A 26,631-nucleotide genomic window follows, 5' to 3' on the forward strand; every position below is an offset into this window, starting at 1 on the left:
TTAACAAATTGAGCGTGAAGAAAAATATAAAGATGAAATTATCAAGAAGAGTAATAAGAATAAGGATGAAATTCTTCATTCAACACCACCAATAGTGATAAGGATGAAATTAAGCAATTGAGTGTGAATATTAATAAGGATGAAATTAAGCAACTGAGTGTGTATTTTTTAATTATGGATTAAGACATTATTGTGTGGTGGATATATATATCCCACATTCAAAGTGGGGATGCACGGAAGGAAAAGAGGGGGTATAGAGGGGTAAGATGGAAATGTTCAAAACATACTTACCTGGGCGGGGTCAATCGATGATCAAGAAGGTCGATGGCCTAGGAATACCACTTCCATCGCACTTGGGAGGGGGGTTTACCTAGCATCTCCCATCGAGGAGAGTGCACGTCATAATTTGTGGCAGCGGAGGCTCGCGTTCGCGCGGCCTCCACACAAAATTTAAAATCAAATTAAATTAACTGCAAACTACCGGAGCTTCTTTAAATCTAAGAGAGTGCACGTCATAATTTGTGGCAGCGGAGGCTCGCGTTCGCGCGGCCTCCACACAAAATTTAAAATCAAATTAAATTAACTGCAAACTACCGGAGCTTCTTTAAATCTAACAGTCTGTAAGTCCAGTTAAATTAATTAGCGGCAGCAGGTGCCTTAAATCAAACTATTTGTAAATCCAGTTGAATAAATTATCGGAGGTCTTACTCCATGACTACATACATAGTTGAGAAGCGAGCGGAGTGCTCTGCTACTGCGAGGCGAGAGGAGAGGGATGCTACGCGATTTCGTGCTAAATCTTCTTGTTACTGTTTGCTGTTGAGATGCCGTTCCTTTCACAGATTGGTATTGGGTGCTAATCTTCTTGTGTTCCTGTTTGTTTGCAGATGTGCCATTCCCTTTCACAGATTGATATTGGTGCTAGTCTTCTTGTTACTTTTTGTTTGCAGCTGCCATTCCCTTTCACAGATTGATATTGGTGGTGCTAATCTTCTTGTTACTGTTTGTTTGCAGCTGCCATTCCCTTTCACAGATTGATATTGGTGGGGCTAATCTTCTTGTTACTGTTTGTTTGCAGCTGCCATTCCCTTTCACAGATTGATATTGGAGCTAATCTTTTTGTTACTGTTTTGTTTGTTGTTCAGATGCTATTCCTTTCACAGATTGATATTGGTGCTAATCTTCTTGTTACTGTTTGTTTGCAGCAGACGCCATCCCTTTCACAGGTTGATATTGGTGTTCCAACATATATAATAAACCCCACACCACACACGCCATTGATAGATTGACTGTCCACACACACCATTGATAGATTTATCAGCGTCTGTCCTGCAGTTGCTGGGGCTAGCCTCCTCATTGGGTGTTAATCATTTAAGCATCCGATAGTCATATAAGCATCTGACAGTGAGCGAGAGTTGGGACTCTGCTTCTTCCTCCTGACTCTACAAACGTGTTGAAAAGAAACTTTATTGAAATTCTCTCTCAACTCCTTGGAAAGAGCTTTCCGAGATTGGGGAAAGGGTCAAATTTTGGAGATTTACTTTACCATTAAGAGCTTTCCAAGATTGAGGAAAGGGTCAAATTTTGGAGATTTACTTTACCATTAACAGCTTTCCAAGATTGGGGAAAGGGTCAAATCTTGGAGATCCTTGCAGGATTTTTTTTCTTGCGCGGTAAGCAACTATAATTTAGTGGATGACTTGAATAATTTAGTGGATGACTTGAATGAGAGGACCTTTCCGGGTTTCCACACCCCCATTGGCCTAGCTTTGGGTCATTTGTGGGGCATTAATAAAACTATCCTTTTATCGTATCAGGCGTTTCACTTATCTCTATTTGAATATGTTGTTCAATTAAACATGTCTTTTCCTTTTTTTATCATGCACCAGAGGTTTTCAATCCCGCCTAGCTTCACTAGTTTGTATGGGGGAGATCTGAATTTACCCCTCCCTAAACCCATGACCTAGGGCGCGCGGGCCAATTTCATCACTATGGTTATATGGCACTCTATGGTCTAGGCTCTGGGAGTTGAAAACACTTGACCTCTTCCCCCAACGGCATTGGAGGTTAAATCCTTGGTCGCCATGTCCCCTGCCGCTGTCATGTTACAAGTGAGGTTGCCGCTGTCATGTTACAAGTGAGGTTGAGTTTAATTGTAGCATTCAAGAGGGTTTCCGTTGTTGTTACCATTCGCCGTGGAAGGCTCCTTGTGATCATAGCCTCTTGGAGTCGTTCCTCCATGCTACTATCCCTACATTCTCAAGTTCCTATATTTCTCTGTTCTTGTTCTCGGCGGGGAGGGGGAAATTGACTTATGAGTGGGGCCCAGGGACAACAAAAAACAACCTGGCAGAGGCGTGTGCTCTACTTCATGGATTGTTATCGTTGTACACAGATAGAGTGAGGACGTTGATCGTCATTGGCGATTCAAGCATAATTATCAACATTTTGGACCCTAAAAATGCTCCCTCTTAAAAGCAAGTTAGCATCGCTCATCGCTAGAATTCGAAAAGAGACCCTTCGTTTCCAAGAGGTTACCTTCTTCCGGCCCCGAGGGCTCTCAATAACCTCGTTCCAGGGCCCCGAGGGCTCTCGACCGACAAGCCGCCAGTGTTGCAAATGGAGGCGCCACACTGAATGAGGGGATATTGGAAAATGTACTAAACAACAAGTTGGCATCACTCCTCTCAACGGACAAGCCAACAGTGTTGCAAATGGAGGCACAATGCCTAATGAGGGGACCTAGAAAAGAATAACAAATAGCAAGTTGGCATCAATCATCGCGAGAATTCGAAAAGAGACCCTTCGTTTCCAAGAGGCTTGCCTTCTTCCAGGCCCAGAGGTTTCTCAACCGATAGGCCAGGCCGTCGGTCTTGCAAATGGAGGCTGCACGCTGAATGAGGGGACCTTGAAAAATAGAAATACAAGAATTTGGAGTTTTATATTCCTATCCCATCCCCTAAATTTATTTTCAATTCACCAAAGGTGATGGCATGTTTCGAGCTCGGTAGCAACGAACGCATATCAAGTCAATTACTTTTGAGAGAAATTTTCGGATGACACTGTGGGGAGGATGTTTAATCCTGTCTAATTACTTTTCAATTCGCCAAACATGAAGGTGTTTGTTTTCCAGCTCGACACACGTCGAGTCAGTTCACATGAGCTCGGTAACTGAAGGAAGGAGACCTAACAAACCGATCAAGATCAAGATTGGGTGTCGTCAAATGACAAGCCCAAGGAGGTGTAGCTCCCACAACTGTGGCTAGGAGTGCTCATGTTGTTAGTGACATTGGAATATACACGACATCCCTTTTGCAAATTAGGCAAGCCATAGTTGAAATCGCTGCTGATATACATATATATATAAATTCAGATCGGAAAACGCTTCCATGCAGGCCACAACATTGAGAAAGTGCGTTAAAAGCTTAGGGAGTTGATAAAACTTTTTTACTGCGTTCTTCAAAGAACAACAGTTCAAGAATTGAGTCTGTAGATCGATCAGATCATATTGGATTTAGGACAACGACTGAGCACTATGGAATTGAAATAGCTGGACCATGCGATTGAGCACCATGGAATTGAGCACTATGGAATTGAGATAGCTGGACCATGCGATTGAGCACTATGGAATTGAGATAGCTGGAGCACTATGGAATTGATATAGATAGCTGGACCAAACGCTTGAGCACTATGGAATTGAGATAGATAGCTGACAGTCAAAGGCTCTACAGACTGTTGCTGGGTTGACATCAGAGCGTGACAGCGAAGTTCGAAAAGCTGCAAACGGGGAAGAACTGGAAAATACCCAAAATGAGCGACAGTTATACACCATAATAATACCTGCTGGACTTGGGCGCGGTAAACAACACGATATCTGATCAGTCTATGCGCGGCTAATCAACCGAAGACAAAATTTCATTTCATTCACGGTAAATACAACTTGTTCAATCCTAACAAACCATTACATTAACATTCAACAATAATTTGTTTATTTGGTCTTATCTTGGTGGGGTGCGCCAGGCTGGTGCTGTAGTGCAACGCACAAGCGACGCCCGAGAGCCCCAATAGCAAGCTATTGTAAGTGGGCCCTCCCCCTAGAAAAATACATTTAATATCATGTGGTTCTATGAACCACGTATCAGATATTAAACTGATAAGAACAGATACTACACTTGATCTTAGCCAAAAGGCCGAGAAAGGTATGCTTTTCCTCTTCTCTTTCGGTTCTTTTTCTATTGCTCCCCTTCTTCTCTATCCCACTCATCCATGCATGTGGGATAACTCATTTCTATTTCTTCGGATACCCCTTACCATTTAAATAGACATGCTCTTTAATATCAAACTTATATTTTCTATATTCTCACCATTTTCATCTCCCTAGATCTATTTTACATTTCGATTGGAGGGATCAAATCTCTTTTCACCTTAGAAGAGGTTTGCCAGATTGGCACCCTAAAAGAGGTTTGCGAGCTTACCGCGGAATTCAGATGGATGTTATAATTAAAATTATCTAGAAAGTACAAATATGAACTTTATTGCTTTTTATATATAAATAAAATTAACTAAATATCATAATATTATCTACAATTAAAAATATGAAACTTCATATATAATATCAAAATAATTAATTATATGGGAAAGAATCACTAAAGATTTTTATTTTTATTTTTTCCCTTTCCATGTTATCTTAAACTTGTGGTGGATGTTATCCTAACATAATAATAATTTATATATTAATATAAAGGAAAAAATTACACTATCTAAAAATCCTTCAATGTGATGTTTAATGCCATTGGACATAATCAATGGAGATCATTGCTTACCCATTCCTTGAAGTCAAATTCACCGGGATGTGTCTTAACTTAGTCAAATTTGATCAACAACCTATTGTTATGTTGGCCTTTCCATATTTAATCACCCACCGCGTTAACGTATTGATCATGTTGTAATTGTTGATTATGATACAATATAGCGTGTTTAGTTGTCTTTGAGAAAGCATAATGAGTTTACTACCAAGTTAACATAAAACAAATTTATTAATGGTTTTGAAAGATTAATCCACTGAGACATTTATATTAACTACTTGTGGAGAGTATATCATGATTTGATTTTGGCTATTCACGAAAGGTATATCAAGGTCTAATTTCGCTGCGATGAATATATATATATATATATATATATATATATATATATATATTTCAACGTTACAAACTAAACTAATACTCACATAAACTAAACTAGCAGAAGAATTAAAGCTATACACTTATTAAGTCAGTTCTTGGATTATAACACTTAATCTATTCGGTGCTTCACTCACACAAAACACTCGTCAAATTTTAAGCTCTCTCGCACAGAAGCCTAGTCAAAGTTTAAGTTCGTGTACAATGTACAACACTTTCAAAACTCTGCTCGTGAGTAATTTTCACATCTGCGTTGTTTCAAAAATGTGTTGCTAACCATTTTTACAAAACCCTAATGAAGCAAGCTTTCGGTTCAGAGAGCCCTACAAAATCCCATTGTGATTGGTTTACCTGTGAGAGAGAGAGAGAGAGAGAGGCATGAATTGCAGGTTAAGAACCTACTCCATGCCCCAAACAGGGGCAAAAATGCGATCCTATGAAATAGCGTCCGACGCCCATGGGCAACCGCATCTCTATTGTGGATCTCGAGAAGTCGGAGACTGCGACGCTCCCCTACGAGAACACCAAGAATGCGATGTAGATCGTTGTCCCCCAATAGGACCCTCCTTGTCACGACGCCGGAGCCTCGATAGTCTTTCAACCGCGCTTGGCGAGGTGCGGCACCACCGAACACTTTCTTTTCACCAATACTTATGTTCATGGACTACGCCTAACCATATGTCCTACTTAGTTTGTGTTTCGCAACCAAGTAATTATTAATGTTTCCTTTATACCAATGAACACCCATACACATTCATTAACATCATCAATTATACAAGAGAACACAATTGCACAGTATAAAGGGAGGGGCAACTCCCTAAACAATGAGTCTGCCTGAATAATATATTATTCAACTTTACAAAGTTACAATGCTTTACAAGTATACTTGGAAACACCAAGTTTCATACTTAGCCAAATTTACAACTTCATCACATCTCCATGTGATAACCAAGATTTCCTTGCCCAAGTCAAGCGGGCGCGCCCTCACACGAGCTGCCTTCCGCACTTCACAACCGAATCTTGTTTCTTCGTGCACGACGAGCGGGTGACTCCACAAAGTCACTAAGACACCCTTCGTTTACCTCCGCACGATGGGTGACCTCACCCAAGTCCCCTTCTCCACGTTTGCGTCTGTCTTCACACGACGGGCGACCGCTCACCCGAACTCCCCAAGAACCCATGCCAAGTCCTCGCACAAACCGGCGCCCATGCCTTTGTTCAACCGTTGGGCGCTCCTTTATACAACCGGGCACCCACACCCGTGCACGCCCTACTCCGACCGGCGGGCGCTCCTCTACCCACGCCCTCACCCAAAACCAAGACAATGCGTTCCTCTTCGTGTAGCCTCACCCAAGGTTGGGCGCATCACTGTTCTGCGTCTTCCCTTTATTGCTGCGGCTACTCTTTGTCTACGCACTTCTCCTTGTTGGATGAGCGAGTTTGTTCGCTTGCCAAATGAGCCCAACTCGCATACAATATGTACGCTATCCAACGGTTATGCCATTCCCTTGGCCGACCCGTTCAATTCATCAACCAACGTTTCTGTTCATGCTTGTGGCTTGGTCGCCCGTCGACCAAGGCCCTCAACCATGACTTCCAACTGTCGACTTCATAGATGGATTGCCCATGCTCATCCATCGTATAAATATGTCCGTTCAACCTTCTTTCATGCGTGTTATAATATACCTTCGCGCACTTTAAGCCTGAACTTGCGTTCGCTTATGTTCCCCAACTCGTTTGCTCACCAATCGAGCCTCTCTCCGTGCCGGTGGGCGTGCCAAGGACTGCAGGTCCTTACATCCTCCTCCACCTGAAGTCGTTGTCGTCCTCGACAACATACCATCCTGGTAGCCATCCACCAAGATCAAGATTTCCATATCTGAACAGTCTTATCCATGATATCAACTCCTCCACATACTGCAAACATCCCTGCACATATGTAGAACCACCATCTCCATCATGTCTCGTCCTCATCCTGTAGTCTTTCATCAGATGCCAACACACTTCCATCATGTGCCAACATTGCCTCGTCCTGATAGTCACATCTTTCTGCACACTGGTACCCCTCATGACTCGAACTGGTCGGGTGATCAGTCCAACTGTCACGCTCAAATCATAAGAATGCACATCCTTATGTCCCCATCAGCGTTTCCCTAACTTCTGCTACATCTCGGACTCATCAAGAATCTATCCAGTTCCCATGCTCAGGTCCATGGAAACTCCATCCCATCTGCAACATGTTCAAGCCATGGCCTTGTTGCACAAGAGTGTACAACCTCTCCACCAGCTCATACATCTCCATGTCACAACAGCATCTGCACAACATCCTTTGCTTCGGCATTCCCCATAGAATGTCCATGAATGACACCTCTACACATGCTTCTACATAATGTCCCTGCATAACTGTCATGCTCCATGTCTCCAACCTGATGTCCATGACTCTAGTTGTCCATGATGTCCAACCCATGTAGACTCCATCCCAACATCTGGCCATCTGCATCCAAGTCTGCAATCTATCATAAAGAAGCCTCCTCCCAAGGCCCCTTGCTAAGTTGGTGTAGCCCCTCCCAAACAAGGTCCCTACACCAACCCTTCTCCAAGGTTGTCTATAGAGAAAGGAGGGCCAGGAAGTTTCCTCCCTGACTCTCATCCACCCATGTATCAGATTGATGTTGTGTCCTCAAGTATCTGTGCACAGCCTCAATCTCCTCACATGTACACCCAAGCTCCCCAAGCTTGGCTTTCGTCAACTGAAAGTCATATATGCCCATAGCATACTTGCAAAAATCCACTAAGCTAGCCGGATCTCTACCTTCATAATCTTCTCCAACCACTATTTCTGAAGTAGTACTCAGACTCCCTTCTTTTGCAACTCCATTATGAAGATCATCAGTAGAAGATGTCTCTGTCAAGTGCTCCAAGATTCGTGAGGTTTCCCTCTCACTTACTTCATTCTTCCTCGCTCTTAAAACGAAGTCAATCAACTTCCCTTCCTTCGTTGTTTGAGTCATACTCCCAATTCCTCTTTGCTCCACATCCTCATGCTTCACATTCGGATCTTTGGGATACAAAGTCATAGAATTCGTCCTTGGTCTATACCCCAAGCAACTCCTATTCATCGGAACCAACATGGTTCTTCCTTCAGCTGTGATCAAGAGAATGTCCCAGTCCACCATTGGTATGGCTTGTGCAAGTCTCATGAAATCTTGCCTCAACACCATAGAATGATCATCCATGTCCACGATCCTCAAGTCCAACTTTCCAAACCACGATCCCACTCTCACCTGAGTGTTTTCCATCACACCAACAACAGCTTTCGTGGTAGAGTTGACTCCTTTGAAAACACTCCATTCCCTCTCCATCTTTGCTTTCTTTCCAAAAGACTTTGCTGCTTTCCTGCTTAAGAAGCTATGAGTAGCTCCCGTATCCACCAAAGCTGCAAATCTCTTGCCCTTCACGGTCACCCGCACAAAACTCAGCGTCAAGGCATCACCTCCTTCTGTCGGCTTTATCTCGTGTCTCACATCAGCAACCTTCTTCAAGAATTCGGCCTTAGAAGTGTCAATTGGCTTGTGCTCCAACTTGACATTCCTCCTAAGGTACTTTACTTCCTTGCTTGGCTCTTCTAAGCAACTCGACCTGGTCTAGCTTGATTCCCTTTAAGCTTGTCCTCCATCGCGTTCTACTCAAGTGCACCAACCAAGTATCCATTGACTACTTCCATAGAACTAAGCTTCCAAACATCCTCTGGATTGTCTCGGTAGTGGGTTCCCAGCCTGTCAATGTAGTCGAGCTCTTCCTGCTCTATTACAACGATCTTCTTTCCAAGAAGACTCTTCTTTATCTCTTCCTCAATTTGCTTGATTTCGGCTTCCATCATGGCACTTTTCTTCCTTAACCGGGCTCTTTCATCCAAGAGCTCTTGCAGACCAAGACCACTTTGTCGGATCTCCTCATCAAGTTCCTTGAGTTCACCATCCATCGTACTTTCGCATTGGCTCTTGAGTTCTTCAAGTTCCTTCCTTAGTTCCGAACAGCCTTCCCGAATCTTCATGTTCTCAACCTTCATCGAAACCCAGTTAGAACTCCATCGACCCATCTGTTCCAACACCTTGTACCGAAAGACTTCACCTGCATTATGTCTAGATTCACCTGTCGTAGGTTCATCCACCATCTTTGCCTTTCAGCCTTCTCCAAGTTCCTTGCAAAACATGAACCAGCTCTTGTCCCACTTGTATGTGAAATCAGCTTCCTTCACCTGCAAGTACCTGTCACGAGCAACCCTGCTCAAACACCAACTGTCAAGTGTTTACACACCTGCTTCACCCAGCTTCCTGCAAGACTCCTCCAAGTCTTCAGACTAGCTCTGATACCACCTGTCACGACGCCGGAGCCTCGGTAGTCTTTCGACCGCGCTTGGCGAGGTGCGGCACCACCGAACACTTTCTTTTCACCAATACTTATGTTCGTGGACTATGCCTAACCATATATCCTACTTAGTTTGTGTTTCGCAACCAAGTAATTATTAATGTTTCCTTTATACCAATGAACACCCATACACATTCATTAACATAAGCAATTATACAAGAGAACACAATTGCACAGTATAAAGGGAGGGGCAGCTCCCTAAACAATGAGTCTGCCCGAATAATATATTATTCAACTTTGTAAAGTTACAATGCTTTACAAGTATACTTGGAAACACCAAGTTTCATACTTAACCAAATTTACAAATTCATCACACCTCCGTGTGATAACCAAGATTTCCTTGCCCAAGTCAGGCGAACACGCCCTCACACGAGCTGCCTCACGCACTTCACAACTGAATATTGTTTCTTCGTGCACGACGAGCGGGTGACTCCACAAAGTCACCAAGACACCCTTCGCTTACCTCCGCACGATGGGCGACCTCACCCAAGTCCCCTTCTCCACCTCTGCGTTTGTCTTCACACGACGGGCGGGCGCTCACCCGAGCTGCCCAAGAACCCGTGCTAAGTCGTCGCACAAACCGGCGCCCACGCCCTTGTTCAACCATCGGGCGCTCCTTTGCACAATCGGGCGCCCACACCCGTGCACGCCCTACTCCGACCGGTGGGCACTTCTCTACCCGCGCCCTCACCCAAAACCAAGACAGTGCGTTCCTCTTCGTGTAGCCTCGCCCAAGGTTGGGCGCATCACTGTTCTGCGTCTTCCCTTTGTTTGCTGCGGCTACCCTTTGTTCTACGCACTTCTCCTTGTTGGATGAGCGAGTTCGTTGCTTGCCAAATGAGCCCAACTCGCATACAATATGTACGTTGTCCAACGGTTATGCCATTCCCTTGGCCGACCCATTCAATTCATCAACCAACGTTTATGTTCATGTTTGTGGCTTGGTCGGCCCGTTGACCAACGCCTTCAACCATAACTTCCAACCGTCGGCTTCATAGATGGATTGCCCACGCTCATCCATCGTATACATATGTTCGTTCAACCTTCTTTCATGAGTGTTATAATATACCTTCGCGCACTTTAAGTCTGAACTTGCCTTCGCTTATGTTCCCCAACTCGTTTGCTCACCAACCGAGTCGCTCTCCGTGCCGGTGGGCATGACAAGGACTGCAGGTCCTTACACTCCTGCTCTCCATTGATGATGAGGGCTGATGTCTGCTCATCAACCTCCACCGTCGCGTCCTCTTGTGGCTGGATTTCCTTCAAGAACGGCGTCTGGCCTATCAAATTTAGCCGCGACTTGGCCGCGACCGGAGGAGGGTTGACCGGGAGGAGAGCTCGGGGAGGATTCGATCTATATCTTCCTCCAATATTGACGTTCTATTCCATTCATATTAATATGTTAAATTAGCGAGAAGTTCTGGCATCGGGGTAAAATAGAGTTTGGCCCTAAAACAAATCACAACCACCTACCACCTGTAATCAACAACTTGACCGCTCATATTCCTTTCGCATATGGCAAAGTGTCAGGACCCCGAGCTGGCACCAAGGCCAACGGGCGCCCCTGATGGGTCGTGCTCACTTGATGGCGAAAAACCGACTTGGAGGTACGATGAGAGTGCCCAAGTGCGACGAGCGCGCCCACACGGAGGAGAGGCGCCCAGGTCAACACAAGGGGCAGCGTGCACGAGTTGAGGGGCGCACGCACAAAGAAGGGGCACCGAGAGAGATGTAGCGGGCATGACACGAGGGCACACCAGCCCACACGATGTGGTATATCGAAGGGCACATGAAGAAGAGTGCCCGCCCACAGCGGAGAGCGTGCAAGGGAGAACGCGCACATCACAACGTAGCGACAACCTAACTTGATGGACCCGTACCCACGAGCGCGCCCGGACACAAGGTGTGGCGTCCGGGCGCCGCGATGGTGCAAGGCGTAGCGGAAGTGCGATCGAGACATAGCGAGCAGGTGCGTGACGGGCAAGCGAGCAGGCAGCGCAATGTGGGGTGTGCGACACAGAAGTGACCAGAGGTGGTAGCGTGGGCAGCACGGTAGGCGAAGCTCCTAGGGTGGGGTGTGTCAGCACACCCACAAGCAGGTCGGCCCAGGGGCACGCCCGCACAAGATGAAGGGTTGACTCAAGAAGTGAAGGGGCGTGGGCCCACGTAAAATCAAACGACTAGAGCATCTATAAGATGAGGAGCTCGACACTTGGAGGAGGTAGCAAGCAAGTTCGCACAAGATAAGTAATATCACAAAGCTAATCGCAGAAAGGACAAAGTCAGCGATATCGCAGAAATGTAAGGGGTTTGATATCGTAGAACTGCGGGGCTTACATCTTATAATTTGAAAACGTAGCTAAGGCACGTCGCAAAAGGAGGAGAGCTCGCCCAAGCGAGCTGGTTTCTGGGCAGGGCCGAGGGTTGGTTTTCTGGGCTGTTTTGGGACTCCAGTTTTGGGGTTTCTGTTGGGAAAGGTGCACATCTTGGGTAGGACACACCCTGGTTGCGAAACTTGGCAGTTTTCACTAGTGAGTTGGGTTGGGCCAACCACTGCCACTCTTTGTACTTGGGCAGCGCATGAGTTTGGACACGACTGGCCCCTTTCTATGTCCACTGTAAATATTATTTCAAGTTTAAGAGTAAAGGGGAGAAGTGTTTTGGGAGTTGCCCCCTCCTGTCGCAAATACTTGTGTTCATATTGTTCTTTACGATATCGCAGACTGTTAATGAGTGTTATTCTGTTGCTTGTACTGAGGTTACAGTATCACATAATTGTATAATTGTTGAATGAAATAATTGAATATAATAACACTTGAATGAAAAATTGGCTAATTGTTGAAGCGAATGAGAAGTTAGGTGCAGTCTGGGTTAGAGTAGTTGTACAACTGCGAGGAAATATCACCGGTGGCCACATCGCCGACAGTGATCATAAGGCATCACAGCGAGGGGCCTTGACAAAAAGGAATCCATCTCCAAATGACTTGGTGCATCCAAATCCCCGTGGACTCAAGGAAAACGCGCCAAAGGGGAAGATAAAATCGGTGGACTATGAGAGGTAAAAGACCCCTTCAATCTTTATCACTCACATGGAACTCTCAAAGAACAACGTTCAAGCTCGAGACTAAGATTCTGACAATATGCTTTTAGGGGTGAAATGTAAGTGCACACTCAGTGACACTGAAAAGATCAGATTAACCTTAAAAAGACAACGCATTTTAAGGGATACAACACATTGACAACAAAAAACGATGAAGTAAACAATGAACATGGTCATTCAAAGTTCCTCCTAGTAGGATTTGTATCCAACACAATCAATAAACATCTCCTTAATCGCACATGAACATCATCACCATCCAACTATTTGCTACAAGAATACGTGAAGAAGACAGAGGAAAAAAATGCTCCCATTTCCTTGAACAATTTAATAGAGAAGAGTTATCGATCACTGCAAAAGCGTTGGATTAAGTGTTTTCCTTGCTGTAAGAGCCTTTAAAAGGAACATCTCTTTTTATTATTGTAAAAACATTTGCAAAATAAATTATCTTGGTTGGAGTTGAACCCGTGTCTCTCAGATGAGAGATGAGTATCCGAGTCAACTAAAATACAACAAAGAAAACATTGAAATATAACTGGAAGTAATTCCAAAGACGATTTAGTTTTAGATTCAAAAAATTTGGGAATTTTTTTATTTGTTTGCATTGATAGTTTAATAAATTAGTCGCTTGAATTTGTTCAAGGCAATGCAACCCAAATATCGAGCTTGTGTTTTTCATTGAAAAACAAAAGGTGTATATTGGCAAATATCCAAAGCCATCCTTTTATCTACCCTCAACTTTGTGGTGATGGATGTTATCCATTCTACATATTGTATTATTCCTGTGGTCTGCATTGATAATTCCAGAGTATATTCTATTTTCTCCACCCTCCCCTCATTGGGTGCTAGTCATGCTGATAGGGATTTCGCTGGTCATTTGGGGGTCGACGACACTTATATCCGGGAAGGGTATTGCTCTCCTTCATTGTATCCACCCACTTTGATGCTTCAATTTGGTTCCATTAGTGGACATCAGGCCCAATTTCTTTCAAGGACTCTCGACCCATAGCCTTGTGCAACATTGTGTATAAAATGATCTCTAAGATCATTGCTAACCGGTTGAAAGTTACCCTATAGAAACATATTGCGTCGGAACAATTCAGGTTTCTTAAAAATCATCAAATCTAGGATGCCATGGCCATTGCTCAGGAATGTTTACATTGTATGAAAATGACAAAAAATGATGCTTTATTATTGAAACCGGACCTTCACAAGGCATATGATTGTGTTGATCGGGAGTTTCTGCGTTCGGTGCTTCATAAGATTGGCCTCTCTAGATTGGTGATTGAGTGGATTATGGCTTGTATAACTACTGCAAATTTTGGTGTCTTAACCAATGGGGTGCCTTCATGCTTTCTAAAGGCATCTTAGGGCTCACTCTCTCCACTATTGTTTTTACTTGTCATTGAAGGCATGGGCAGAATGATTTCGGCGGCACACTCCCGTGGGTCATTCTCGGGTATGGGGTTACTAGGAACATTTTTATTACCCATCTCATTTTTGTGGATGATGTCCTCATATTTGGGAATATTTTCGTTATGGAATGACATGTATTGCAAAATATTATATGCACTTTTGGTGATGCCACGGGTCTATACATGAGGAAAGCTAAATCTCAGTTGATTTCTTCGTCTCAGGCAGAGGCCAATGTTTTGGAGACAACGAGATTATTTGATGCTGAGAAGGTTTCATTGTGCAAAGGGTTTAAGTATCTTAGTTTCTCCCTTACACCTAATAATTATGGCATTAAAGATTGGGTTTGGATAACTAGAAAATTTGAGCATAGGTCGTTATCATGGTCACACGAGTGGCTTACAATTGGCGGAAGGTTGATTATGGTGTAAGTGGTTTTGCAGAGTATTGCAGTATGCTGGTTGCATCTATATCTGATGCCCAAATACATCATCAAAAGGATTAAATCCATTATGTCTAAGTTCATTTGGGCTTGTACTAAAGATGGTTACAAAATTCAACTTGTTTGACTGGAGGATATCACCTCAAGTAAGGAGGGTGGGGGTTGGGGAATCATGGATATTGGAAAATCCAGTTGGGTTTTATCAATGAAGAGTTTGTGGCGTTCTTTAAATCGTTTTGGTATTTGGAAACGAATCATTAAGGATAAGTATCTGAAAAACCAGTCTTTGGTAACTTGGATTAAGGATGGGGCTGGTGTCCCAAGTGCTATCTCATATATTTGGCGGCGCAAGATGAAAATTAAACATTGGCTCTTGGGGAACTTAAAATGGCATATTGGGTCTATTTTCGAGGTGGATACCGGTCTAGATCCCATCTATGGTTTTGTCGGTGAGCATATATTACCTTTCCCACTCATTCAACATCTTCACAATCTCGGTATTTATTACATTAACCAATTGCAGGTCCCAACCAGCCCTTTTATATTCCATCCTATGTGGCCTCGTTTGTGGGACCTTAGCTTATTTGGTACACTGGCTATGGCTTGGGACATATACGTGTACAATCTTAATACAAATGAGATATGTTTAAGTGGTCGTGAGGATATTTATTCGTGGGATGGAAATACATTACTGGGAGAAGTATTAGTTGAGGAAGCATATTTGCACATCACATTGACGTCTCCTTTTTCTATGTCTAAAAGATGGTTCAAAAAGGTATGGAGTTGGAACATTTCATTAAAGCTCAAATGATTTGGCTGGTTAGCTTGGCATAACAAGATATTCACTTGGGACAATCTTTGTCGGCGCGGGGGGGGATTCTGTGGTCCTGTCAGATGTACCTTGCGCAAATCGGACCTGGAAGATGTGGCACATTTTTTTTTAAATGTCCATTCGTGGTGTCTATCTGGTTTGATGTGACGCATAGTTAAACATTTTCGCTGATTTGAACTCATCTACGTTGGAATTATGCTTGTAGGAATGGATGTACGAATGTAAAGGATATCGTTCCTTGCCTCTATTTATCATCTGGGGTATTTGGAGATGCCGAAATTCATGAGTTTTTTAAGTGCAGGTTCAGAATATCAATAGTATCTGTTATTTATCTTTTTTGCTTATTTCAGAGAATTTGGGCCTGTTCTTAACAAGGCCTCTTAGAGACATCTATGACTCAGGAATATCGGTGGTTGTTGTCTGGGTGGGTTTTTTGGTGGAGCTGCCAACAATAACAGATGTGGTTGTGGCAAACACATCATTATTAGTCCTCGTGCACATTATCATTTTTGTTGGCATGGGGGTGAAGTTTCCAACACTCGTGCGTAGATTATTGCATTATGGGATTGTTATACTCTGCTAAGTGGCTATCTAAAGAGACTTTGGAGGTATTTGGAGATTCTAAGGTGATTATTTAGTGGGTAGCAAAGCAATCTTCTTTCAATCCTCCATTAATGACAAGCTGGTTACAAAGAATTCGGAGGTACTTTTTTAAGGGGGTGAACTTCTCTCATATACACAGGGAGCAAAATAGAATTGTGGATGCAAAATTTAAGGAGGGGCATCCCCAATTGCCCGAGGAGATCTTATAATCGGCCTTCATAGACAACACATTTCAGGGTTCGCAGAAGATCTACTTCACATAAGCTAATATTTTTCATGATGTGGATATGTTTGTTTTTCTTTAGAGTTTTTTTTTATGGCTTTCTATTGTTATGTTGTACGAGTGACAAAATTTGAGCAAATGTGTTTGTTCAAACATAGCTAGTTTAGATCTGTGACTGGGATATATTTTTGCGGATTAGGATGTACGCTGGAAATGGTGGACTTTTGACACATGCTACATGTAAACAACCTCATCTTAATATAAAGTTGTTAGTTTTTTCTTTGTTGAATAAAAAAGTATACAAAGGCATCCTAATTGGTCGTGCCAGGTGCAATGATGGTTTAGAATATGACATGGCTAACATGAAGATCACACCAACAAACCAGAAGCAAATTTGAATATCGTCGAGAACAAAACACACTATAGGAAGTTCATAAGGTGTCATTATGACGTCACTTTATTTATGGATGAACTTCCCCAACAAAATGTTGAACTTTCATTCTCAAACGATTCCCAAGAATCCCTTGATTTGTTGAAGAAAAATTTAGGCGAGGCTCTTACTCTAAGAATTCATGATTGAAACAAGTCGTTTAGTGCGCAAGTTGATGCCACAAATAGTGTTTTTTGTGCCATCCTACCTCAAACCGAGGAGGGAAATATTGGCATCCACATCATTATGTCAATAAAAAATGAATAAGGCAGAAAGGAACTATTTGACGATAAAAAGAGGTGGCCTTGGAACATCACTCTCTCTGCATGAGTTATAACATTACATCTCGTGGCACTCTTTTATTGTCCATGCGTATCAAGTTACACCGATTTACCTTGTGAACAAGTGAGTGCATCATGACCACCTTTGCATGTGGCTCTTGCTCTTCTTCCAAGAATTCAACTTTCAAATTCTCGCACAGACGCGTAAGTTTTGCCACAACCTAGACCACTTGCTAAGAATGAACTCGAGAGAAGAACCAACGATATAGATGATGGAATTCCATGTGCACATGTAGTTGAAGTCAAATATTTCGTAGAGGATCTAGTGTAGATTTCATTCTTTCGTGATAGCCAAGTAAACTTAGACATGCAATAACATAAGACATGTGCGTCGTTTTGAATGTTGTTATCTACACATTGACTCATGGAAACTTGTACAATTAGGAGTGAATGATACCTTGAGGAGATGTGTCCCTGGTCATGAAAGTTGGGAATCAACGAATGAGCACACGGTGAGGTTTCGGGTGGACATTACCGGACCTGCATAACTTTCTCGTACAAGCTCCGATTGAGGCGATTTTTGCGCCATTGGAAAGGTATTGGCGTGTATATTATGGAATATGGGCACATAGTAAGGTCAGGATGACAAAAGGTGTTCATTTAAGGCTAGTTAATAATATGTTATCAAAGGTGTTATGAAACCAACTCAAAAAAAGATAGAAAAGTGAGATAAACGCCTTAGAATTCAGCCTCTTCGAGGGGGCAACCTCCTTTACATCACACAAATGAACAATTCTTGGATGATACAAATGACAAGACCCCCTTTCTATATATAGGAGTCTAAGGGGTCATAATATAATCGGAGACGACATAACAATAATAATGTAAGGGCACAACAATAACAATAGTGGGCTTCTATGGGGCACATTAGTAACAATATGGGGACTACATGGGTAAATCAATATAATAACGGGGTTGTACAAATAACAATAGGGGGTTACACTAGTAGTACAGGTGCCTAACAAAGGGACCCACTTTTAAATAATACCATTAAGATATTAATGCAAGAATTCATCATTCAACATATAAAGAGCTCTCTTTGTCACCCTTAGGCCAAAGGAGTAGCAACGTCTTCCAACGAGATTTCGATGAAGAGGCCGACCAAAATTTGAAACATCAGCAGGGATAAATAGGATGACAAAGACTTGAGATTCTTAAGAACATATGGGGAAACCCACAAGAACAAACATGCCATATCCCATTTCAAATCACGCAAGGACAAAAAGTAGTGGCACTCGATGCCTCCGACAAAAAAAATACATGCGTGCTTAAACTTGACATGATGGCGCCTATGGAAGATAGACCAATAGACATTACGACTTCACAACATGCATTACAATGCCTATAAAAACAAAAGACGCACCGAAATCTCGCCATCATCAAATATAAGAAATGAGCAATTCAAGAATGGAGACCTTGTACCAATATATGGCAGTAAAACTAAGGGCAAGATGAGAAAATTGGAAATCACTAGACTTGGAACTTATATTGTCAAAGACATCAGAGCTAATTGCCTCGTCCAAATAGAAACACCCATTCGCATTCTTCGAGCGATGTTAGTCATCTCGCCACTTCATTCCATTTTGGGCTAAAACCAAATTGTCCCGTAGCGGGCGAAGAATGGCTTCTTTGGTGTGAAGCGTGAAGTCAAATTTTTGTAGCTAGGGTGGGCCTGGTAAATAGGAAGCCACTGCTAGGAGTTTTTGGCCATAGGCAACAACACATGGCGTCATGGAGGTAGCACCGTGATGAGAGGTATTACGCCACAATTCTGTAAGGGGTGGCCATCATTCTCATTGGTGTTGCCCTTTCGAGGCAAAGCATCTCAAATAATTTCAACGCACTCATTAACCACCTCTATCTGGCTATCAATTTGGGGATGACGACCAGTGCTCACTTTCAATTGAGTACCCTAAAGTTTAAACGAATCCTGCTTGAAATTGTTGGTGAGTGCGGGATCTCAATTCAATGCAATGGAAAGTGTGATGGCATGCAACTTAAACATTGGGTCCACGGAAACATGAGTAACCACAGAAGGTGTAAATGGGTCCGATAGGGTACAAAAGGGAGCACATTTGCAAACGTGGTCGAAGAACACCATGGTGACATATTGGTTGTCTGTTTTCAGAAGGTCCACTGTGAATTCCATGGAAATGTCGGTCCTGATGGTGGTTGATATTGCTAGTGGTGGCGGCGCTTCTTCACCATCTCACCCTTGTTCCTTTAACAAGCACCACATGTAGGTACAAAATCCTAGATGTGTGTTTTCAAGCCTTCCCGCAAGGAAGAGCGCGTAGTCGATTTGTAGGTACGTTGAAAGCCAAAGTGACCGTGGTGGGAGATGAACACAACTCCTCTAAGACGGGCAATGTTTTAAAGCACAATTTTGAATCAAAAGAATGCACGCTTTATGCTTCAAGGTATCGTGTTGCCGCGTGTAGCCCTCAAGGGGATTGGGATTCTCCTGAAGCACTTGGATGAATTGAACCTCCATGTCAATATCGAGCCATTCTTGACAAGCGTTGACGAGGCAATCAAGTACTGTAAGGATAAGGCAAAGAGAGATCCTTTCTCCTCATATTTCTGCAATAAAGCAGATGCCTCATTGCCTTTGTTGTATATGATCTCATAATCACGCCGATGCATCTTAGTGACCCATCCGTGTTTCTCCAAGGATGGTAACCTATCGTCGAGAAAATACTTCAAACTATGACGATGATCTCGATTTGGAAGCAACTCCATATAAGATATGGGTGTCAAGTCTCGACTACGCGAAAGATGGCCATCATCTCTTTTCTCATAGGTGGACTTGCCCATGTTTTTGTCAATTGCATCAACATAACGCCCACACCCCTACCTGATGCACCACATTCCAAGCGCAATTGGGCACTAGTAAAGTGGGTGCATTGCACATGGCTTCCTTTAACGCTGAAAAGGCCCACTCGACAACATCGTTCCATACAAAAGGCACTTGTTTTTAAAGCCGAAAAGGCCTACTCGACAACATCATTCCAAAGTTACAGACAATATCTTACACGTAGCCGCAACAATTATTCCGTACATGGACGCATGTCCACAATGGTAAGAACAAGCATCGGGCAAGGTTTGAACCTCAATGAAGGCCATGCTACCTACCCACTTTCACTAAGGGGTATCAACAACGGCGATAATAACAGGGATGAAATTAACGAATTGAGAGTGCACCATGTTACCTACCCACTTTCACTAATGGAGATGAACAACAAAAAGAATAATAAGGATGGAATTAACAAATTGAGGGTGAATATCAACAGCAAGAATAATGTAAGGATGAAATTAAGGAATTGTGAGTGAATATCATCATCAACAACAAGAATGATATAAGGATGGAATTAACCAATTGGGTGTGAATATGATCAACAAGAAGAATAATAGAAGCGTTAACGAATTGTGAGTGAATATGATCAACAGCAACAAGAATGATATCAGGATGGAATTAACAAATTGTGAGTGAATATCATCAACAACAACAAGAATGATGTAAGGATGGAATTAACAAACTGGGCGTGAATATGACCAACGAGAAGAATAATATAAAGATGAAATTAACAAATTGAGCGTGAAGAAAAATATAAAGATGAAATTATCAAGAAGAGCAATAAGAATAAGGATGAAATTCTTCATTCAACACCACCAATAGTGATAAGGATGAAATTAAGCAATTGAGTGTGAATATTAATAAGGATGAAATTAAGCAACTGAGTGTGTATTTTTTAATTATGGATTAAGACATTATTGCGTGGTGGATATATATATCCCACATTCAAAGTGGGGATGCACGGAAGGAAAGGAGGAGGTATAGAGGGGTAAGATGGAAATGATCAAAACATACTTACCTGGGCGGGGTCAATCGATGATCAAGAAGGTCGATGGCCTAGGAAGACCACTTCCATTGCACTTGGGAGGGGGGTTTACCTAGCATCTCCCATCGAGGAGAGTGCACGTCATAATTTGTGGCAGCGGAGGCTCGCGTTCGCGCGGCCTCCACACAAAAATTAAAATCAAATTAAATTAACTGCAAACTACGGGAGCTTCTTTAAATCTAAGTCTGCCATCGAGGAGAGTGCACGTCATAATTTGTGGCACAGCGGAGGTAAAATCAAATTAAATTAACTGCAAACTACGGGAGCTTCTTTAAATCTAAGTCTGTAAGTCCAGTTAAATTAATTAGTGGCAGCAGGTGCCTTAAATCAAACTATTTGTAAATCCAGTTGAATAAATTATCGGAGGTCTTACTCCATGACTACATACATAGTTGAGAGGCGAGCGGAGTGCTCTGCTGCTGCGAGGCGAGAGGAGAGGGATGCTACGCGATTCCGTCCTAAATCTTCTTGTTACTGTTTGCTGTTGAGATGCTTGAGATGCCATTCCTTTCAGAGATTGGTATTCGGTGCTAATCTTCTTGTGTTCCTGTTTGTTTGCAGATGTGCCATTCCCTTTCACAGATTGATATTGGTGCTAGTCTTCTTGTTACTTTTTGTGTTCCTGTTTGTTTGCAGATGTGCCATTCCCTTTCACAGATTGATATTGGTGCTAGTCTTCTTGTTACTTTTTGTTTGCAGCTGCCATTCCCTTTCCCAGATTGATATTGGTGGTGCTAATCTTCTTGTTACTGTTTGTTTGCAGCTGCCATTCCCTTTCACAGATTGATATTGGTGGGGCTAATCTTCTTGTTACTGTTTGTTTGCAGCTGCCATTCCCTTTCACAGATTGATATTGGAGGTATGCCATTCCCTTTCACAGATTGATATTGGAGCTAATCTTTTTGTTACTGTTTTGTTTGTTGTTCAGATGCTATTCCTTTCACAGATTGATATTGGAGCTAATCTTTTTGTTACTGTTTTGTTTGTTGTTCAAATGCTATTCCTTTCACAGATTGATATTGGTGCTAATCTTCTTGTTACTGTTTGTTGGAGCAGAAGCCATCCCTTTCACAGGTTGATATTGGTGTTCCAACATATATAATAAACCCCACACCACACACGCCATTGATAGATTTATCAGCGTCTGTCCTGCAGTTGCTGGGGCTAGCCTCCTCATTGGGTGTTAATCATTTAAGCATCCGATAGTCATATAAGCATCTGACAATGGCCGAGAGTTGGGACTCTGCTTCTTCCTCCCGACTCTACAAAAGTGTTGAAAAGAAACTTTATTGAAATTCTCTCTCAACTCCTTGGAAAGAGCTTTCCGAGATTGGGGAAAGGTCAAATTTTGGAGATTTACTTTACCATTAAGAGCTTTCCAAGATTGGGGAAAGGGTCAAATTTTGGTTATTTACTTTACCATTAAGAGCTTTCCAAGATTGGGGAAAGGGTCAAATCTTGGAGATCCTTGCAGGATTTTTTTTCTTGCGCGGTAAGCAACTATAATTTAGTGGATGACTTGAATAATTTAGTGGATGGCTTGAATGAGAGGACCTTTCCGGGTTTCCACACCCCCATTGGCCTAGCTTTGGGTCATTTGTGGGGCATTAATAAAACTATCCTTTTATCGTATCAGGGGTTTCACCTATCTCTATTTGAATATGTTGTTCAATTAAACATGTCTTTTCCTTTCTTAATCATGCACCAGAGGTTTTCAATCCCGCCTAGCTTCACTAGTTTGTATGGGGAAAACCCAGCCTAGCTTCACTAGTTTGTATGGGGGAGATCTGAATTTACCACTCCCTAAACCCATGACCTAGGGCGCGGGGGCCAATTTCATCACTATGGTTATATGGCACTCTATGGTCTAGGCTCTGGGAGTTGAAAACACTTGACCTCTTCCCCCAACGGCATTGGAGGTTAAATCCTTGGTCGCCATGTCCCCTGCCGCTGTCATGTTACAAGTGAGGTTGAGTTTAATTGTAGCATTCAAGAGGGTTTCGTTGTTGTTACCATTCGCCGTGGAAGGCTCCTTGTGATCATAGCCTCTTGGAGCCGTTCCTCCATGCTACTATCCCTACATTCTCAAGTTCCTATATTTCTCTGTTCTTGTTCTCGGCGGGGAGGGGGAAATTGACTTATGAGTGGGGCCCAGGGACAACATAAAAACAACCCGGCAGAGGCATGTGCTCTACTTCATGGATTGTTATCGTTGTACGCAGATAGAGTGAGGACGTTGATCGTCATTGGCGATTCAAGCATAATTATCAACATTTTGAACCCTAAAAATGCTCCCTCTTAAAAGCTCATCGCTAGAATTCGAAAAGAGACCCTTCGTTTCCAAGAGGTTACCTTCTTCCGGCCCCGAGGGCTCTCAATAACCTCCTTCCAAGTGCCCGAGGGCTCTCAATAACCTCGTTCCAGGGCCCCGAGTGCTCTCGACCGACAAGCCGCCAGTGTTGCAAATGGAGGCACCACACTGAATGAGGGGATCTTGGAAAATGTACTAAACAAGTTGGCATCACTCCTCTCAACAGACAAGCCAACAGTGTTGCAAATGGAGACACAATGCCGAATGAGGGGACCTAGAAAAGAATAACAAATAACAAGTTGGCATCAATCATCGCGAGAATTCGAAAAGAGACCCTTCGTTTCCAAGAGGCTTGCCTTCTTCCAGGCCCAGAGGTTTCTCAACCGATAGGCCAGGCCGTCGGTCTTGCAAATGGAGGCTGCACCCTGAATGAGGGGACCTTGAAAAATAGAAATACAAGAATTTGGGGTTTTATCTTCCTATCCCATCCCCTAAATTTATTTTCGATTCACCAAAGGTGATGGCATGTTTCGAGCTCGGTAGCAACCAACGCATATCAAGTCAATTACTTTTGAGAGAAATTTTCGGATGACACTGTGTGGAGGATGTTTAATCCTGTCCAATTACTTTTCAATTCGCCAAACATGAAGGTGTTCGGTAACCGAAGGAAGGAGACCTAACAAACCGATCAAGATCAAGATTGGGTGTCGTCAAATGACAAGCCCAAGGAGGTGTAGCTCCCACAACTGTGGCTAGGAGTAGCAGCGCTCTGTTTGTCGGCAGCAAATAATAAATTTCTATCTCAAGTAGGAATAAGGAAGGGATGCTTCCGAGGGCCAAACAGGTGTAGCGGATGCCTGGAGGAAGAGGAAGACTGGATCATTTGCAAGAGACCTAGATAGGATCCTCCATGACAGCAATCACAAAAACCTGGGTCAAACAGGGAGGAAGACTCAATCTTCTACTAGTGCACTAAAGAAACCTAGATAGGATCCTCCATGGTAGCAATCTTCTACTAGTGCACTAAAGAAACCTAGATAGGATCATCCATTGTACTTGGATTCCAATGATGATTAATTTGATCAAGGGGTTTCCACACCTCTCACATGCAGATGTTCTTCAAGTGCCATGATGGATGGATTCATTTTGTGACAAGGTGGATTGACGGCTTGAATTGTCATCATTAAAGTTCCTTGATCCTCCCACATTATTCCTATATGATGCTCTCTATGCATGATTCTCGATGTGGAGTTGTTGATTTTTGTGTTTTCGTATCCCCCGCAGGATGCTCCAAATCTGGATATCTTCTTGCACCCGTCTTTCCCGCTCCTTACCTGTTTGAGTTTCAAATTGGCTATGAGGGAAGGCGACAATGGACTCCAACCTCCAATGGTCCGTGGAAGATTTTCGATTCCTTAATTGCTCACGCTTGAGTTTTGAGTCCCCTTTCAGGTTTATGCTTCCACATTCAAACAAATTTATGGACGCTTCCGTTCCTTCTTGGATGCCACAACGTCGACATAATCCTTGGCAGGTTAGACCATATTCCCTACAGCAACATAGGCTGGTTCTTCCATGCGATTCCTCATTACAAACTCAAAAGCTGCATTGCTAGGGCAACCTCTTGAAGAGCCATCAAGATCGAAATCGAATTTAGAACGGAGACTTTCACAACTGGACATATAGTAATTGGATTTCTGGTTTCTACAGCGTGAAATATATGTTATATCTATTTTTTGAGCCAACGTGGTTCAAGTGAAACACGGGCTAACAGAACAGTGGAAGAGCAGAGAACAGTTTTGCAAACGTTTGGCTCGGCAATATTTCATGCATTCCAATGTCACAATTGATTTTTGTTACCTTGAAAGGAGGGGCCCAAGACCAAAGTTGCAAATTCTCATTCCTATTTGCCCATCGGGTTTGGATGATGTTGTTCAAAGTGTCATCTGCCTTTGCCCAAAACGAGTCCAGCAATCCTATGCCTGTGGAGAGGAGAAAATGCAGAAACAGGGTAACCATAGATTTTCCTAGTTTCAAAAGGAGCCATTGACAGCTGTTTTGAACAGTGAATGTGAGTGCGACCGAGACTCAGGCCTAGGGGTAAGTTGCGAGAAAAAAAGGACTTGGTCGTGCTGTGGTTTTAATTGTTATTGTTGTAACAGCAACAGCCATTGGAGGTTGCAAGTGCAAGCATTGTAAATTCCATTACCAGGATAACTAATAAAATAGAAAGGAAAACCCGTTGTGTTTATTTCTTTCTATTATTATTCCATTACCAGGATAACTAATAAAATAGAAAGGAAAACCCGTTGTGTTTATTTCTTTCTATTATTATTCCTTGAGCACATGCACATGCTTGAGTTTGTGTCCCACCCAACTTCCCACTGAACTGAACTGAACTGTGCGTGATGCTCTGTAGGCAGGAGCGGTCTTTGTCCAATCACCCTTGCTGCACCAAATAGAGTCAGAGCACAGAGCATCTAAATCTTTACCAATCAAAGTGAACTTCACATTCTTTTGCCCAAAATGAGTTCAGCAATGCTGTATATATATTTTTGAGCACGCACCCTGCACTCTCCCTAAGAAATCAATCCCTATTCTGCCCTCGTCGCAACGTCATCTCATTGACTGTTCCGCCCTCTTCGCAACATCATCTCATTGACAATGAAAAAAACTCCCTGAACTCTCTAGAAATGTACTCACCCACATTGTCACATTTCAAAATTAAATTTTCAACGTTTCCCAGACTGCTGCTCATGTTGTTAGTGACATTGGAATATACACGACATCCCTTTTGCAAAGTAGGCAAGCCATAGTTGAAATCGCTGCTGATATACATATAGATATATATATAAATCCAATTCAGATCGGAAAACGCTTCCATGCAGGGCACAACATTGAGAAAGTGCGTTAAAAGCTTAGGGAGTTGATAAAACTTATCAGTGGTATATATCCACCTTCAGAGCTATTTTACTGCGTTCTTCAAAGAACAACAGTTCAAGAATTGAGTCTGTAGATCGATCAGATCATATTGGATTTAGGACAAGGACTGAGCACTATGGAATTGAGATAGCTGGACCATGCGATTGAGCACTATGGAATTGAGATAGCTGGACCACTATGGAATTGAGATAGATAGCTGGACCGTCAAAGGCTCTACAGACTGTTGCTGGGTTGACATCAGAGCGTGACAGCGAAGTTCGAAAAGCTGCAAACGGGGAAGAACTGGAAAATACCCAAAATGAGCGACAGTTATACACCATAATAATACCTACTGGACTTGGGCGCGGAAAACAACACGATATCTGATCAAGTCAATGCGCGGCTAATCAACCGAAGACAAAATTTCATTTCATTCACGGTAAATACAAGTTGTTCAATCCTAGCAAACCATTACATAAACATTCAACAATAATTTGTTTATTTGGT

At 42.8% G+C, this 26,631-nt stretch overlaps 3 non-coding genes across 3 annotated transcripts; 2 read left to right on the forward strand and 1 right to left on the reverse strand.

Moving 5' to 3' along the window:
• The first annotated feature begins 283 nt into the window (after positions 1-283).
• LOC149222836 (U1 spliceosomal RNA) lies at positions 284-443 on the forward strand. Its single transcript, XR_016249892.1, has one exon. It is a non-coding gene; the product is annotated as a U1 spliceosomal RNA (small nuclear RNA).
• Positions 444-4,006: 3,563 nt separating this feature from the next.
• On the reverse strand, positions 4,007-4,203 carry LOC149222837 (U2 spliceosomal RNA). The gene has a single exon (XR_016249835.1). It is a non-coding gene; the product is annotated as a U2 spliceosomal RNA (small nuclear RNA).
• Positions 4,204-20,856: 16,653 nt separating this feature from the next.
• LOC149222838 (U1 spliceosomal RNA) lies at positions 20,857-21,016 on the forward strand. The gene has a single exon (XR_016249810.1). It is a non-coding gene; the product is annotated as a U1 spliceosomal RNA (small nuclear RNA).
• Positions 21,017-26,631: the final 5,615 nt, after the last annotated feature.

The sequence above is a fragment of the Pinus tabuliformis genome, chromosome Q (genome assembly GCF_031772625.1).
Source record: "Pinus tabuliformis cultivar Carrire ecotype Pingquan chromosome Q, CPIR1, whole genome shotgun sequence".
NCBI classification, from domain to species: domain Eukaryota; kingdom Viridiplantae; phylum Streptophyta; class Pinopsida; order Pinales; family Pinaceae; genus Pinus; species Pinus tabuliformis.